This window comes from Schistocerca piceifrons, chromosome 4, assembly GCF_021461385.2.
Source record: "Schistocerca piceifrons isolate TAMUIC-IGC-003096 chromosome 4, iqSchPice1.1, whole genome shotgun sequence".
In the NCBI taxonomy this organism is placed as follows: domain Eukaryota; kingdom Metazoa; phylum Arthropoda; class Insecta; order Orthoptera; family Acrididae; genus Schistocerca; species Schistocerca piceifrons.
This window is the reverse complement of record NC_060141.1, coordinates 285,676,958-285,692,009: the sequence shown is the minus strand read 5'-3', so window position 1 is coordinate 285,692,009 and position 15,052 is coordinate 285,676,958.

Sequence of the window (15,052 nt, the reverse complement as noted above, 5' to 3'; positions counted from 1 at the left end):
AGGTTAGTTAGGTTTAAGTAGTTCGAGGAGACTGATGACCATAGATGTTAAGTCCCATAGAGCTCAGAGCCATTTGAACCCGTTTGGGTGCAAACTTATATTATTCACATCTTCGTAATCTTTCTTCACGGTCTTCACATTAAATAACCCTTTGTATTTTTCTTAACTTTTCAATTGACATTGTAGCTCTGAAAATTGGGCGACCTTTGCGTTCACCTCATATTCCTTCAGCATTGTTATGGGTGATCATAATATTTTCAGATGATGGCAGAAGGAACAACTTGAAAGCTGAATATTGGTTTGTAATGGGAGAAGAGGCATACCTTGTTTGTTCTGGAGTCAGGTTTACTACATTGTATGTTGCATACTGTCCCTTTTGAGGTAGGGGTGGTATCTTGAAGTGAATTGATTTATCCTTTGAAATCAGAACTGCACTTTTTACCGTATGCTGTTCAGGTATATCATCTGTGTCTTCTAGTGAAGATATACAGCTGCTTTCTAAAACATGATATTCATCCTCGGAGAGTACTTTCTCAGTACCAGATATATTGAGCAGTGTATTTGCAGATTCATCATCACGAAAAGCTGTCATTATGTTTAGAAAAATACTTAAAAAATACTTTAATTTTGTAGGTAGGAAAAAATGACCTGACTGGAAGTGTATTACTTTATAGACTGATTTGGTTCCAGCAAAAAAGCGATGACGTGCGCTTCTCCTTTCCTCCTTTACACAGAAACAGACACTCCATTTTTCAAAGCAGCTATGACTTCACTTCTTTATGCCAGCCTTACTGCACGCGTCTGCATTCCATTGCTGATAAACGGAATATTGTCAGAATTTGCTGTAATAATCAAAGGTAAAATGCGCAAGGTCTAAAAAGCCCCAAACACCTTAAAAATACTGTTTTTGTAAATGCCAAACTGAAACCCAATTTTTTTTTCTGTCAGATTATGCTTCACTAAGAGGCAAATAAAGTCAATGACGATCATATTTCCTTGAGGGTCAAAATAGCCCAAACATCTTATGAAAGTTAAAATGCTGGTTTTGTGAACGGACACAAGCAGACCGACAAACATGACGTGTTAAAGAAAGTGTACGTCGTATTGAAGCACTTGAAATCAGACTTCTGATGTAGTGTGAATAGATATTTCCTACGCTTATCAAATTTCTTATCTTCCGTTGTACTTTCAAAAGCTGTTTAACAATGCTACGTAGTTATTGACTTGTATAAGAAACTGTATACATTTCACATATGCATTCCGATTCGTATTTTGTATGCTCATATATTATATCGGTTATGGAACTTAAAAATATGTTTATCCTTACACATAGCAGTTTCTTGTCATACATTGTCTTAACTTTCTGGAAGATTAGATAAACCAGCATTGTATTTATGTACAAGCAGTCTTCTGAATGATGTAAGAGATATCACTGCATAGGGGTTATGTGACGAATTCTTATATTTTTAATTTATATCTTAGTAGGTTACAAACCTGGCCGTCGAATGGCGCTAGCTGCGCAGCATTTGTGCACCGCCGCCGTCAGTGTCAGCCAGTTTGCCGTGGCATACGGAGCTCCATCGCAGTCTTAAACACTGGTAGCATGCCGCGACAGCGTGGACGTGAACCGTATGTGCAGTTGACGGACTTTGAGCGAGGGCGTATAGTGGGCATGCGGGAGGCCGGGTGGACGTACCGCCGAATTGCTCAACACGTGGGGCGTGAGGTCTCCACAGTACATCGATGTTGTCGCCAGTGGTCGGCGGAAGGTGCACGTGCCCGTCGACCTGGGACCGGACCGCAGCGACGCACGGATGCACGCCAAGACCGCAGACGCAGTGCCGTAGGGGACCGCACCGCCACTTCCCAGCAAATTAGGTACACTGTTGCTCCTGGGGTATCGGCGAGGACCATTCGCAACCGTCTCCATGAAGCTGGGCTACGGTCCCGCACACCGTTAGGCCGTCTTCCGCTCACGCCCCAACATCGTGCAGCCCGCCTCCAGTGGTGTCGCGACAGGCGTGAATGGAGGGACGAATGGAGACGTGTCGTCTACAGCGATGAGAGTCGCTTCTGCCTTGGTGCCAATGATGGTCGTATGCGTGTTTGGCGCCGTGCAGGTGAGCGCCACAATCAGGACTGCATACGACCGAGGCACACAGGGCCAACACCCGGCATCATGGTGTGGGGAGCGATCTCCTACACTGGCCGTACACCACTGGTGATCGTCGAGGGGACACTGAATAGTGCACGGTACATCCAAACCGTCATCGAACCCATCGTTCTACCATTCCTAGACCGGCAAGGGAACTTGCTGTTCCAACAGGACAATGCACGTCCGCATGTATCCCGTGCCACCCAACGTGCTCTAGAAGGTGTAAGTCAACTACCCTGGCCAGCAAGATCTCCGGATCTGTCCCCCATTGAGCATGTTTGGGACTGGATGAAGCGTCGTCTCACGCGGTCTGCACGTCCAGCACGAAAGCTGGTCCAACTGAGGCCCCAGGTGGAAATGGCATGGCAAGCCGTTCCACAGGACTACATCCAGCATCTCTACGATCGTCTCCATGGGAGAATAGCAGCCTGCATTGCTGCGAAAGGTGGATATACACTGTACTAGTGCCGACATTGTGCATGCTCTGTTGCCTGTGTCTATGTGCCTGTGGTTCTGTCAGTGTGATCATGTGATGTATCTGACCCCAGGAATGTGTCAATAAAGTTTCCCCTTCCTGGGACAATGAATTCACGGTGTTCTTATTTCAATTTCCAGGAGTGTACATACATACTTACACATTTTATATAATACGTATGAATGTGCGGCAGTGTTGCAAAGCTCAGTTCTGTTATAATTCATTTTGGTGCATTTCGTATTCAGTGCTCCAGCAGATGCTTCTGTTGTAGTTAATGTACTACCAACTTCGATTATTTGATTATTGGTGTTTTACATCCCCCCTTCCCCACATGAACAAGAGGAAGCTATCCAGGTGGTCGCCGGCCTTTGAGTAAAGTCAACAAAGAAAACGATTCTCTTGACGAACTATATAAGATAGTGATATCGTGACTGTGAAAACCCTCTGTAAAGCGATATTGACAGGGATCTGGAGACGAAGTGAAATGAGAATGGTCGTCTGATGTTTATTGCTAACGGTCATGAGCCGGTAATAGGTTGTAGGAGGTTGGTAGGAATATATGTACGTAGACCAAGGACGTTATGAAAAGGTATGAAGTAAGAAGAGGAAAGACAGCTTGTATATAAAAGGATGGTGAGCTCTCAGGAATGATCTCGTGGCAAGGGAGGGATAGGCGAACTTGGGAAAGGGCGTGAAGAGTGTAGAGAAAAAAGGAAAATGCAACTTAGCGACAATTGCTCGACGGGGACTAGAGTATTAAAGGAGGTTGAATTCAGCGAGATGTTGGGAATTGATTTTGCGGGTGACATAGTAGCCGTGAATGTGTTCTAGATGTGTGAGATGTGTGAAATTTATCAGCTGGTACAGTATCCAGGTGGGGGACGGTAAAATTTGAGAAAGAATCCATATCCATGCGCTGTTTGCCTAGATTGGATTGGGATAGATGATATTCTTGCAGGTACGTACGACAATTGATGGATTTAGTTCCTGTATGAAGCCAATTAGTAGCGTCGTAGCGTACTGTGGGTTTCTATTTGGATGGTCAGTAGGTGAGAGTCGCCGGTTAGTTCTGTATCGAGTATTAGTCCAATGTATTTTAGTGTTTAGTGAAGTGAATTGGGTGAAAAAAATGGTTCAAATGGCTCTGAGCACTATGGGACTTAACTTCTGAGGTCATCAGTCGCTTTGAACTTAGAACTAACTAAACCTAACTAATCTAAGGACATCACACACATCCATGCCCGAGGCAGGATTCGAACCTGCGATCGTAGCGGTCACGCGGTTCCAGACTGAAGCGCCTAGAACCGCACGGCCACACCGGCCGGCGAATTGAGTGATTGTGGATTCTGAGGTAGCAGTACCGAGGACGGAAAACTTACGACTTCACAGACGACAGGACGAGACAAAAATCGTGGATACAGAATTCCTATTACTCCATAAAACACCGGCTACCGTAGTCCAATGGAACATGAGTGTACGGACGAATTCTTCTGCATCGTCTAGTGGTGCCGGTGCTCCGATATCTTTATCTTTTCCTAAAATAGCAGCGACTAACGAAAAAGTTCATTAAGATCAATAAATATGTAGGTCAGCTTAAATGACTAAAGCTACACTTCGGTCCACATACGTTCTAATAAAAGTTTATTCACTGCACATGAGTTTGTACCAACGCGATTCTTCAAACCCAGACAGCATCGATTAGTTATAAGCAGGAATGCTCTAATAAACAAACAGTTCCACTGAATATATAAGTTCATAGTGCTTCTTGTTTGACATTTTGTTGTTGTAAATATGTTTTTTACTGCTACTTGATTACAAACTAATTAATCGTGTAATTATAACACTTCACGCTGTTACCTCACTCTGGTACTGCGACACTGGGTAGCTAAATTGATAGCTTTTAAGAACAGCTAACAAACGATACCTCAAGTGTTAAAATATGATAATTACTTTTCGCGTTATTAATTTAAAGTTGCCATTTCACTTTTCTAGCTTTCATTGCGAGTATCTCACACCTAATATATCTAGCTTCAGCATTCGTATTTCAGCTTTCAGATCCCTACCACATTACATCTCTGATAATCTACTTCTACGTATATACTCCTCAAGCTACTGTATAGTTTGTAGAGCAGAGTACTTCGCAACCATACATCGATTTACAGTGGCCGAGCGGTTCTAGGCGTTTCAGTCTGGAACCGCGCGACCGCTACGGTCGCAGGTTCGAATCCTGCTTCGGGCATTGATGTGTGTGATGTCCTTAGTTTAGTTAGGCTTAAGTATCTCTAAGTTCTACGGGACTGATGACCTAAGATGTTAAGTCCCATAGTGCTCTGAGTCAAATACATTTCCATACGCGTACTGACCCCCCTCAGATTTAGTGACAATATGGCCCAGTGGACAGCACGTAAAGAACTGAAAACATGTCAGATACAAAAACATGAGGAAGGTGTAATGAACCGTGGAAAAAGAAGCAAAATCGAAGCAGTGAAGTGAAAGGGCCGCAGCGTCGTGGATGTGTGGTCGCGGTGTTGGACTGCGAAGGAGGAGATCCCTGTTCAAACCTCCCACATCATCAAATTTTTTTCATAAAATTTTGAACTGTCCGTCCGCTCGTTGATGTGTCCGTTCGCTATATTCAAATTTTTGCCTCTGTTGTGGTGTAGCGTCTCTTTTCAACAGTGATGTGCCTCCTATTTGTACTACATAAGTACTACATGTTACCAATCTTGCTTTCTGTTTTGGAAGTTTTGATTCTTGAGTTTCTTTGTTGTACCATACCTCGCATTCGTTTCTTTGTTGTTTTCGTTTCTGTGAGAGGTCTATGTGGCATCTCGCCTGTCCTCACTGTTCATCACATTTACTTGTGGCGGTAATATGTTCTTACCAATGTCTGATATTGTATAACCAACCTATAGTATGACAACTGCCAAACTACAGAAGGAGTACAGACTGTCAATGACCGGACGGAAAGTTCGTAATTTTGTGAAAACACGGGGCACGAGAGAGATCTGAACACAGATTTCCCATATTACAGGCCATCACCGTTACACACAATCACGACGCCGTGGTTGTTGCAGCTCACTCTATGTTGTACATCTTTAACTTGGACCGTTCACTGTCTCTGTTTTGCTTCTGTTTTCACAGTTCAGTACAGCATTTTCCTGTTTTCGTGCTTGATTACACTTAATCTGATGGGCGTCGGTGCGATAGGGAGTTTCCCTTGCGAGAAACCAGAAAATGATTGTATGTGTGTGGGCTCCCTAAACTCTCTTATTCTCACTATCATTACGTAGTATATGCGATGGTGGCAGCACAATCGTTACAAAGAATTCTTCAAATAAATTTATGCAGCAGGGTCTCGTGAGGCTCACGTCGTTTTTCATACAAAAGTTCCCACTTGAGATCCCAAAGCAAAAAGTGACAAGAATTTTCAGAATATACTGCTCTCCTTTACCCCTCGTGATCAGTAACGATATGGATTACACGGAACTCACATACCTGAATCGGATGAACAATTACGATGTCTGATCTCCGATGATCCGCGAGTTGCATGATGTTGAGCACTGATCTAACTAAATTAATTACGGACATTCATTCGCAGAATACTTGTTGTGCAGTTGCACAGAACGGTAGTCGTGAAAGTAGAAAGCAATACTTAGGTAACTGTAGGGTGATGGCCGAAACGTCTAACAATGGAGAGTGAGAACCCACGCACATATATTTGTATACGAGAGGATAGTGAACTGTTGGTAATACACGATTATGTTTGGGCGTAGTAAGGCGGCTCAAGCCACAACACGACGGAGTGAGCTCCAGGCGTAGCCTGTTCGGCCCACAGTATTGTCCTTTGCCGCAGTCCGTCATTCAGAGAGTGGCAATTAGCGCGGAGCAGTGCCCTGTTGCGGACAGCTGCACTGTTTGGCCTGGGGGTAGACAGTGTCCGCTGGCCTATAAATCCCCTACAAAGAGCATGCATAACTCAGGCAGGCCTGCGGAAACGTCCAGTTCTGCTGCGAGCGATTCAGGCCGAAGACGGGGAGCAGTGCTTCTGGCCAAGTCGACGGAATTTACGTGCTGTCACTGCAACAACAGCGCTCAAATTGAAGGACTAACTTGAAGGACATGTCCGATACTTTCATTAACTGACAATTGAAAACAAAAAAATTCACATGTGGATCACCGTAGCGCTTCACAAGAAAGTTCATGAAACAGTGGTTTTGGAAACCAGCGCTCTCTTATGATGCTTTCGCTAGGATGAAGGTCAATGATCTGATAGCAAATTCTGCAGATCAGAGGCGAATAGCAATTAAACACGTCATTACACAACATCCCCACTCCTCAAAAGAACTGCTGTTATCTCTTAATCCCCTAAAGTAAGTGCATTGCAACAGGAAAACTGTTCGCCATATTGCACATAAAACATCTGTAAAATATGTTGAACACTTTGGAAGACTCTCTGTCCTCAAATGTGCGTCGTTGTACTTGTCTTTTACAGTACCCAGGCTCACTTATTCACTCGTGTATTCATAGCCTTGTAACGTAACTTGCAAACATAAGCATGGTAGAATACGAATATGCAGAAACTGGGTTAAGCGTGGCTCAGTTTAAAAAGTATGACTCGATGTTGGTGGATCGAGCTGTACTTGTCTATCTTTTTTCCCAACAGCTAACTCGCTGCAAACAATAACCTGTAGCCGTGAACCTGCTGCCAAACAATCTATGCATTGGCAAGACTTATAGACTGATAAAATAAACTGACACGTAAAATAAAAAATAAATGAATAATTAATAAAAAGGTTTCTATTATAAAGAACGAAATCGATGCAGACGACACAAGGGTGTTATGCTGAATAATGTTTTTTCAAGTAAGCCATCTCTGATAAATGGACAGTGGATCTAGGAGTACCAGTTATAATACTATTAGAAAGATAACATTACGAGAATGCAATGAAGATGCGTTACGCCCGTAGCAATAATGGTACCAGAATTCCCAAACTAAACTGCCATCCAAGACTTGCGGAAAACTAAATCAATTTCGTGATCGAAATACACGAAATATCCGACAACTGAAAATGATTCAGAGTTCAGCATGATGATTTACACGTATACACACGAGAGCGAGCGAGCAGGAACGTATACTCTACCTCGTCTCAGTACGATAATGCAAGTGGAGAAGTTAATGTTCTGCACTAGAGCACATTCAGACCTCGCTAAAGTTAAAGTTCCTTAAAAGTTAAAATATTTTAGCGGCCGTTCACAGCCCAGAAGCCACATGACCGAATCTCAAACGTTACCTCAAGATGATATGCCTTCTTCTAAAACTCGACATAGACTTCAGAAATTTAAATACTTTACCACTCAGAACCTACGACTTATACGATAGAATTTTACACCTGTTTCATATTGACTCATAAGGTTTGAGAACACGGTGTAGACAAGCCCACAGTCACAACTCAACTCCTCACGTCTGAAGTTTATAGGTAGGACTGTAGTGGAAAACAGAAAGCCTTACATTTTAGTGCTATAGTAGATGGGCCTGATTCCTATCACCCTACCATTGTCACCTCCTATGTATGGTAAGATGGGGAGAGAGAGGGGTTGGGGGGCAGAGGTGTTTTGCCGTAACTGTTACTTCTGGGAAATCCTGATCTTGTGCCTTGATGCCGTTGCTCCCTTTGTGGTACCCTCACCGTACCTACGGACCCTGAAAGTTGTTCATGCTTGTGAAGTTCAGTTTCCTGACTGTGGGTGAAGCTGATCTGTGTTCTCTCGTGAATAATGTATGGATCATGATGTGTCGGCAGCTGGGCCAACACCTTGTAGATCGAGATGGCTGAAAATGCACGCTAGACTAACGCATACTGGCGTGAAGTACTGGAACAGGCTACGTAATTAATGCTATGAAGAAAAGTACGTAGCTGGATTAATACTTATCTTTAATCAATCATTGTGGTACATCGCTCTTGACGATACACAGGAGACTTTAATTACAATCACTGTAAGGCTAATGGCGCCTTGCTAGTTCGTAGCCATTAACTTAGCTGAAGGCTATTCTGTCTCTCGGCTAATGAGAGAGAAAGGCTTCGTACATCTAGTCGCTAGCTAGGTCGTCCGTACAACTGGGCGAGTGCTTGTTCGTATCACGAGACCTGCCTTGTGGTGGCGCTAGGTCTGCGATCACACAGTGGCGACACGCGGGTCCGACATGTACTAAATGGACCGCGGCCGATTTAATCTACCACCTAGCAAGTGTGTTGTCTGGCGGTGACACCACAGATCACCTATTTCTACTTTTGGGGTTGATGAGACATTGGATTAAGGTATCGTTTCATCTCCACTCTCTCCGTCACCATTGTTTCCATGTATCCCGTCAAATGTCCTATAGTCAGCTATGTCCTAAAATTATTATTTTTGTGATGTTGCTGTTTTCGCCGATGACAACCAATGAAAAAAGTAACAACAAATACTGCGAACAAAAAAAGTTTGATATCCATCGGCGTTGAACTCGAAGACCAGTTAATACACAATACGCTAAGATACACAGCGATTTTGAACTGCAAGTATAGAGACTAAATAATGTACGTAAACCAGTAACAGCAATTAATCATCCTGGTGAAGGATACTTTCATTAGTAGCAAACCCACGGTAGATTTATCACTCTGATAAGTGGTTACACACCGGTAATCACTTTAATGAGGAAAGCCCGCAGCTCGTGGTCGTGCGTTAGCGTTCCCACGCCCGGGTTCCCGGGTTCGATTCCCGGCGGGGTCAGGGATTTTCTCTGCCTCGTGATGGCTGGGTGTTGTGTGATGTCTTTAGGTTAGTTAGGTTTAAGTAGTTCTGAGTTCTAGGGGACTGATGACCATAGATGTTAAGTCCCATAGTGCTCAGAGCCATTTGATCCATTTTAATGAGGAAAACTCAGTTCGAGAAGGACTACTGTCTTACCGTCTCTCGAGAGGTTCCAGTTTGAGACGATTTTCTAAATTTGTTTCTCTCATTGAAGAACAGTTTCAGTTTCTAGCTTTGAACATTTTCGCACACCCGACAGACAATACCTTAAATTTCAACTCTTCCACCATTCTGTTCTGGAATTATGATCTTATTTATTGAATATGTTTTAATTATAGGCACTAGGATAGTACTGTTGAAGCTAGGTGACGAAAGGTTGCAATCTAAGGGAGTATGTCAGCCACGATTTACCGATTACGTAATCCTTTCAGCTGTTTGCTTACTCACTAATGGATGGCAATGTAGCCTCTTGACCTTAGAAAGTTTCTGTGCTTTTATTGGCAAAGAATTCACGATAGTTATCTTCCAAACTTTGTTCAGTAACTGCTTCAATGAGTTTAGGTTATTATACAACAGTCGAGATCGCGGCTTATTAAGGACATGTTGACATTGTATCATAGAATGAGTAACTTTTTATTCAGACACATTACCGTAGATATTTAGATTAATCAACAGCTACATTCTGATTAAAAGAGTGTGGGAGAAGCGTGTTATACTCCACAAGCGACATATTGTCAGCGTTCCCTAGCGTGGAATTCTGCTCAGCTGAGTTCCATGTATACCGGGTTATTGACCTCGAGGCTGGAGCCTACCGCCTGCCGAAGGGTTGAAGTTATTTGTATTCACGCACTGCAGATAACGCAATGCATCGATCGCTATCCGGCCGATATTATCACAGATTGGGTGATGCCGCAAGTGTGTAAATTTCCATTGGCACTACAGTATATCTTATAAATTGAATAAACGGGACACAAAGTACATAAATGGGCAATAAATACATTCTGAATGCAATTCTTCTACAAATAGCGATAGATATCAGTACCTCTACGGACACCAGATCGTTACTGATTCAGAATGTGATGATATCAATCTTTAATCCGACTTTCATATCGACAGCGAAAAACGTTAGCACGTTGTTTGTTAAAAGTGATTTCGACATGTTCAGTAGATCATACAGATCTATGCAGACTCCATCACATTTAACTTTTCTGCTAACAAAATTTTTCATCACGTCAAATTCTTGATTACATAATCATAAATTATAGTTCTTCTTTGATCCATTCAGTAAGAATAACAGTGAAGTTAGCTATAAATTAATGGAAGGACTTAAAATTACGGAACAGCTGTTATCGCTTTATAAATGGTATAATGGTATAACCTGTATTTACTAATTGTTAAACACTGGTGGTGGACCGTATTTCGAATCCTGCCCCTTAGATGTCTTCAAAAGAGGCTTTAAGAGGAATATGAACAAAAATAAAACATACTAATGGAGTATAGTCTAGTTCATGCAGACCATGCTGAGGGAATTAGATTAGCAACTAGGTGCTAATGTGGAAGAAGAGTCTTTTTATCCGAGCAGTAAAATATGTGAGGACGACGGAAGCAGAGAGGACAGAGAGTTGGGACTGGCAGTAGAAAGAGTAGCACTTCAGGAAATGAAAATTCTTGTTACCATCGAATATATATATTTAAATTCTAGGAAGTGTTTGAAGAAGCTCGTCTGGAATTCTTGTACGGAAATAAGGTGAACGAGAAGCGCTTCAGACAAGTTTTGAACAGAAGCTTTAGAAATAAGATACAGCAGGGGAATGCTACAGATTAGGTAAGCTGATAGGGTTACTAATGAGGAAGAACTGAATCAATTCTAGGAAAACAATAGCAATTAATCATAAAACTGGAATAAAAATGGAAACGTTTAGGAGGACACATCCTGAGAAATGAAGCAATAGTTCGGCAACGGAGAGAAGCACTATTATTAAAAATTACAGACGGAGACCAGGGCTGAAATAAATGTAGGATGTAGAAAACATGCGACGATGTCAATGCTTGCACAGGATAGATTAGCGTGGGAAACTCCATCAAATCATTCTTCGGACGGAAAATCATAACGGTAACAATGCTTTCATAAGTTTGGCAGCTTATGTTAAACACAATCGCCGTCCAGAGTGGCCGAGCGGTTCTAGGCGCTATAGTCTGGAACCGCGCGACCGCTACGGTCGCAGGTTCGAATCCTGCCTCGGGCATGGGTGTGTGTGTTGTCCTTAGATTAGTTAGGTTTAAGTAGTTCTAAGTTCTAGGGAACTGATGACCACAGCAGTTAAGTCCCATAGTCCTCAGAGCAATTTTTTGCTGAACACAATCAGTCAAGAATTATTATCAAATAGAAAATATAAAGTTTTACGTATTAAGAATAGCATGAGTATTTCTCCAAGCAATCAGAGAAGTCACAATTCCACCTTAACCTAACTTTGCTCCACTAGACTGAAGAATTTCTACATCTCGGCGAAGGAAACGATTTAGATTGTTACACACAACCTCTAACTCAAAATGGATTGCTGAAAGTTAATTAGAACTTGGTTGAAAGTTAAAATTCACCTTTCCGTATAATTACTTCATCTTCGAAGTTCAATCCTATCAACAATATGATGGTTCAGCTACGAGGAAGCACTCTACAGAAACATTGATAGAGTCTTTCATAAATTATCTAGATACAAAGTTTATTTATAAAGGAACAGCCACATAAGAAATGATGTATTACAGAAGATAAATGGAACGCGGTCAAAGTTTATGGCAAACCAATTACGTTTTTGGTACATAAAATGAGTACTCTGTGTACCAGATTTCAGTTCATTGTAGAATTCAACGCAATAAATCCATACGTGTCTTAGACCTAATGTTTTCCAGAATTATTCGAATCATTCATATATTCATTGATGTAATTACTAACATGTAAGTGAATCATTCGTAGTTGTAGATACAATACATTTTTATTGTAAACTCGTGTTTTCAGATAACTGTGTTTCCCACTTCAGAAAATAAAGATTAAAATGTAAATGGACACTTTAAAACTAAATGCAGTCAAGAATTAAGTTACATGGTTGCTTTTAGTCTGTACAGTCTTAAACTACAGAGAAACAACAGCGAAATGTGTAAAAATAGTGCATACAACCGAGTAGCGTACAGCTTCCAAGAGATTGAAGTTAACAACAGTCATCTTATCACTTAAATAAAAAAATCGTAATCGCGCAGGACGAGCTCACGGAGTTTGAGGTTTATTATTTACTAGGTACAGCAAAATAGCTAAGAAAAATAAGGCATACGTATGAGATGTGTACGCGCCCCCACCGCCCTCCCCCTTCTACCACCATGAACCATGGACCTTGCCGTTGGTGAGGAGGCTTGCGTGCCTCAGCGATACAGGTAGCTGTATGTGTTGAGAGGCCAGATAAAAATATGATTCCTGAAGAGGGGCAGCAGGCCTTTCAATAGTAGCAGGGCCAACTGAACTGGCCTCGTAACATCAACCAAAACATCTTCGCTGAGCTGGTACTGCGAACGGTTGAAAGCAAGAGAAAATACAGCCATAACTTTTCCCGAGGGCATGCAGCTCTACTGTATAGTTAAATGATGATCCTCTTGGGTAAAATACTCTGGAGGTATAATAGTTCCCCATTCGGATACCCAGGCGGAGGCTACTCAGAAGCACGTTATTATGAGGAGAAACCAAACTGGCGTTCTACGGATCGTGGGGTGGAATGCCAGATCCATTAGTCTGGCACGTAGGTTAGAAAACTCTAAAAGGAAAATGGATAGGTTAAAGTTAGATATAGTGTGAATTAGAGACGTTCGGTGGCAGGAGAAACAGGACTTCTGCTCCGGTGAATGTAGGGTTATAAATACTGAATCAAATAGAGGTAATGCAGGAGTAGGTTTAACAATGAATTAAAAAATAGGAACGCGGATAAGCTACTGCGAGCAGAATAGTGAACGAATAGACACGACGCCTATACCCACCACAGTTGCACAAGTTCATATGTCAACTAGCTCTGCAGCTGATGAAGAGATTGATGAAATGTATGATGAGATAAAAAATTATTCCGATAGTTAAGGGAAACGAAAATTTAATAGTGATGGGTGATTGGAATTCGGTAGTAGTAAAAGGAAGAAGAGGAAAAGTCGTATGTGGACATGGACTGAGGGAAAGGAATGAAAGAGGAAGCTGCCTGGTAGAATTGTACACAGAGAATAATTGGATCACAGCTAACACTTGGTTTAAGAATCATGAAAGAATGTTTTATGCGTGCAAGAGACCAAGAGACACCGGAAGATTTCAGTTGATAATATAATCGTTAGACAGAGATTTAGGAACCAGGTTTTAAATTGTATGACATTTTCAGGGGCAAATTACGATTCTGATCACTATTCATTGTTTATGAACTGCATATTAAAACTGAAGAAACTGCAAAAAGGTAGGAATTTAAGGAGATGGGACCTGGATAAACTGAAAGAACTGGAGGCTTTAGAGAGTTTCAGAGAGAGCATTAGGGAACGATTGACAAGAACAGAGGAAATGAATACAGTAGAAGGAGAAGGGGTCGCTATGGGTAGCTTCGAGAGATGAAACGTTGAGGCCAGCAGAGGATCAAATAGGCAAAAATACGAAAGCTAGCAGAAATGCTTGGATAGATATTGAATTTAAATGATAAAAGGATAAAATATAAAAATTCAGTACATGAAGCAGGCGAAAGAGAATACAAACGTCTCAAAAATGAGACCGATAGGAAGTGCAAAATGGATAAGGAGAAATGGCTAGAGGACAAATTTAAGGATGTAGAAGCATACATCACTATGGTTAAAATCGATACCGCCTACAGGAAAATTAAAGACAACTTTAAAGAAAAGAGAACCATCTGTACGAATATCAAGAGCTCAGGTGGGAAACCAGTCCTAAGCAAAGAAATAAGTGCATAAAAAATGGAAATGGAAAATGGAAATGGAAAAGGACGTAGATGAAGATGAGAAAGGAGATGTGATGCTGCGTGAAGAATTTGACAGAGCACTGAAAGGCCTAAGTCGAAACAAAGCCCCTGGAATAGACAACATTCCGATAGAACTACTTATAGCTTTGGGACAGCCAGCCTTGACAAACATCTTCCGTCTGCTGAGCAAGACCTATCAGACAGCTGAAATACCCTCAGACTTCAACAAGAAAATAATAATAACTATTGCAAAGGAAGCAGGTGCTGAAAGGTGTGAAAATCACCAACTATATGTTTAATAAATGCCGGTGCAAAATAATAACACGTGTTCTTTACAGAGGAATGGAAAAACTGGTAGAAGCCGAACTCGGGAAAGATCAGGTCAGATTCCCGAGAAATGTAGGAACACGCGGAGCAATACTAACCACACTACTTCCCATAGAGGACGTGTTACCGAAAGGCAAACCTACGTTTATAGCATTATTGAAAGCTTTTGACAATGTTGACTGGACTACTCACTTTCAAATTCTAACAGTGGCAGGCGTAAAGTACAGAAAGGAAAAGGTTATTTACAATTTAATCGGAGACCAGATGTCAGTTATAAGAGTCCAGAGGCAGGCAAGGGAAGCAATTATTTCATCTGTGTAC